The sequence below is a fragment of the Canis lupus genome, chromosome 1 (genome assembly GCF_003254725.2).
Source record: "Canis lupus dingo isolate Sandy chromosome 1, ASM325472v2, whole genome shotgun sequence".
In the NCBI taxonomy this organism is placed as follows: domain Eukaryota; kingdom Metazoa; phylum Chordata; class Mammalia; order Carnivora; family Canidae; genus Canis; species Canis lupus.
Genome location: NC_064243.1, coordinates 113,650,445 through 113,654,241, shown reverse-complemented (window position 1 = coordinate 113,654,241; position 3,797 = coordinate 113,650,445). Strand labels below are relative to the sequence as shown.

The 3,797-nt window shown below is 38.4% G+C and overlaps 1 non-coding gene across 1 annotated transcript; it reads right to left on the bottom strand.

The window, feature by feature from the left end:
- Window positions 1–3,240: 3,240 nt before the first annotated feature.
- Window positions 3,241–3,349, bottom strand: LOC112645666 (U6 spliceosomal RNA). Its single transcript, XR_003127178.1, has one exon. It is a non-coding gene; the product is annotated as a U6 spliceosomal RNA (small nuclear RNA).
- Between the last annotated feature and the right edge of the window lie 448 nt (window positions 3,350–3,797).

Here is a 3,797-nt window from a genome sequence, read left to right as displayed (position 1 = left end):
AAAAATATGGAAGGCAGATGAGTCAGACACCTGGGTTCAGATCAGAAGGGACCAGGGAGATGAGAATCAAGCTGTTACTGCTGGAGCAATAACACTATGGCTGGTCCTGGGACTCTTTTCAGGTACCTTGGGAGAAATGCAACAAGCCATAGAGAGACGATGTTTTTAGTGGGAAATTTGTAACTTTACATACATGCCTATGATACCAAAAAGGAATTAAGATCTAAAATCATTTGGAAAAATTCACCAGTGAGGCTGTTTGGCCCTAAGCTTTTCTTTGTTGGAAGGTACTGGATTGCTGATTCAATCTCCTTTCTTAAGTATTTTTAGATTTTCTATTTCTTCATGACTCAGTCTTCGTAGGTTGTGTTTCTAGGAATTTGTCTGCTTTATCTAGACTATCCAGTTTGCTGGCACAAAATTGTTCATAATACTCTCTTTTGTAAAATTGATATTATCACTTCTTTCATTTATTTTTTTAATTTAAATTTTAGGTAGCTAACATACAGTGCAATATTGGTTTCTGGAATATAATTCAGTGATTCATAACTTATAATCAACACCCAGTGCTCATCATAACAAGTGCCCTCCTTAATACCCATCATCCATCTAGCCTATCCCCCATGCACCTCCCTTCATCAACCCTCAATTTGTTCTCTGTCATTAAAAGTCTCTTATGGCTTGTTTCCCTCTCTCCTTTTTTCCCCCCCTCTCCTATTTATTCATCTGTTTTCTTTCTTAAGTTCCACATGAGTGAGATCATATGGTATTTGTCCTTCTCTGACTGACTTATTTCACTATGCATAATACATCTAGCTGTATCCATGTAGTTACAAGATTTCATTCTTTTTGATGGCTGAGTAATTATTCCATTGTATATATATACCCTATCTTCTTTGTCCATTCATCAGTCAATGGGCATTTGGGCTCTCTCCATAGTTTGGCTACTGATGCTGCTGCTATAAACATTGGGGTGCATGTATCCCTTTGAATATGTATTTTTGTATCCTTTGGGTAAATATCTAGTAGTGCAATTGCTGGATGGGTAGTTCTATTTTTAACATTTTGGGAAACCTCCATCTCTTTCATTTCTAGTGTAGTTATTTGAGTCTTCTCTCCTTTTAGTCTGCCTAGCTAATGATTTGTCAATGTGTTGATTTTTTTGGAGAAACAACTCTTGGTTTCATTAATTTCCTTTTCTATTTCAGTAATTGTCCCTACTATTTTTCTATCCTCTATTTTCTCTACTCTGATCTTTATTAGTTCTTTCCTTCTAGTACCTACAGGTTTAGTTTTTCTCTTCTAGTTCCTTAGGTGTAATGTTCAGTTGATTTGAAATCATTTTATTTATTTATTTTTATTTTAAGATTTAATTTATTTATTCATGAAAGACACACACAGAGAGAGAGGCAGAGACACAATCAGAGGGAGAAGCAGGCTCCATGCAGGGAGCCTGATGCAGGATTCGATCCCAGGACTCCAGGATAATGCCCTGGGTCGAAGGCAGAGGCTAAACCGCTGAGCCACTCAGGGATCCCCTGAAATCTTTTTAATATAGACATTTACTCCTATAAATTTTGCTCTCAGTACTGCTTCTGTTGCATCTCACAAATTTTGATAGTTTGTGTTTTTGTTTTCATTGGTCTCAAGATCTTTTCTAATTTCCCTTGTGATTTCTTAACTCATTAGTTAAGAAGGTATTAATTTCCACATAGTTTGATTTTTTTTCTTTGTGCTACCGAATTCTAGTTTCAATATTTTAAAATTTATTAATACTTGTTGTATGGCTCAACATATGGTTTATCCTGAAGAATATTCCATGTGCTTTTGACAAAAACATATTCTATTGTTGGGTGGAATGTTCTGTATATCTGTTAGGTCCAATTACCTACAGTATTTCTCAAGTTCTCTATTTTCCTATTGATTGCCTGTTTGTTCTACGTATTATTGAAAGTAGAGTACTGGGCAGCCCAGGTGGCTCAGCGGTTTGACGCTGCCTTCAGCCCAGGGCGTGATCCTGGAGACCCAGGATCGAGTCCCACATCGGGCTCCCTGCATGGAGCCTGCTTCTCCCTCTGCTTGTGTCTCTGCCTCTCTCTGTGTCTCTCATGGATAAATAAAATTAAGAGAAAAAAAAAGTAAGGTACTGAAGTCTCTCCAATTCTGTCAACATTTGCTTCATATATTTCAGAGCTCTGATGTTTGCTACTTTTTTTTTAAAAGATTTTATTTATTTATTCATGAGAAACACAGAAAGGAGGGGGGGGGCGCAGAGAAACAGGTAGAAGGAGAAGCAGGCTCCGTGCAGGGAGCCCGACGTGGGACTCAATCCCGGGTCTCCAGGATCACGCCCTGGGCTGAAGGCGGCGCTAAACCGCTGAGACACCCGGGCTGCCCAGATGTTTGCCACGTTTGTAATTGATGTATCTTCTTGCTATATTGACCTCATTCTCATTGTATTATATAATGTCCTTGTCTCTTGTAGCAATTTTTAATTTAGCTTATTTTGTGTATTAGGATAGCCCTTCCTGCTCTATCTTGGTATTTGCAATATTTTTCTCAATCATTTCATTTTCAACTTATGTGTCTTGGATCTTTTGTGTGTGTGTGTGTTTCTTGGATCTTAAGTGAATCTCTTGTAGACAGTATACAGTTGGATTCTGTTTTATATCCATTCTGCCAATTTACATCTTTTGGTTGAGTTTAATCACCTTGCATTTAAAGCAATTTCTGATAATGACTTACTTTTGACATTTTATCTTGTAGTTTTATTGTCCCTCATTTTCTCCATTATTGCTTTCCTTTGTGTTTAGTTGATTTTTCACAGTAGTACATTTTGATTCTCTCCTCACTCACTCACTACATTTTTCAAGTTTTGTATTTAAATTCCAGTTAACATAAAGTGTAATATTAGTTTCAGGTGTAGAATTGAGTGATTCAGGGATCCCTGAGTGGCTCAGCGGTTTAGCACCTGCCTTTGGCCCAGGGTGTGATCCTGGAGTCCCAAGATCGAGTCCCACATCAGGCTCCGTGCATGGGGCCTGCTTCTCCCTCTTGCCTGTGTCTCTGCCTCTCTATCTCTCATGAATAAATAAATAAAATCTTTTTAAAAAAAGGATTGATTCATCACTTACATACAATTCTTAGTGCTCAATCACAAATGCCCTATTAACCCATCACTTATTTAACCTAGCCCCGCATCTACCTTCCCTCCAGAAACTCTTTGTTCTCTATAGTTTAAAAAATGTGGAATGCTTCATGAATTTTGTGTATTGTCCTTGCACAGGAGCCATGCTAATCTTCTCTGTATTGTTCCAATTTTAGAATATGTATTGCCAAAGTGAGCAATCATTCACTGTATTTAAAACTTATTTTTATTATTTTTATTTTTTATTTATTTATGATAGTCACACACACACACAGAGAGAGAGAGAGGCAGAGACATAGGCAGAGGGAGAAGCAGGCTCCATACACCGGGAGCCCAACATGGGATTCGATCCTGGGTCTCCAGGATCGCGCCCTGGGCCAAAGGCAGGCGTTAAACCGCTGCGCCACCCAGGGATCCCTAAAAATTATTTTTAAATAGATTCTCTAAAACATACTATATACATCTTTTAAAAGATTTTTTTTGATTTTTATTTATTTGAGAGAGAGAGGAAAAAAAAAAAGCAAGAGCAGAGGAGAGGAGCAGAGGGAGAGGGAGAAGCAGACTCCCTGCTGAGCAGAAAGCCTGATGCAGGGCTTGATCCCAGGACCCTAAGATCATAACCTGAGCTGAAGGCAGATGCTTAACCAGC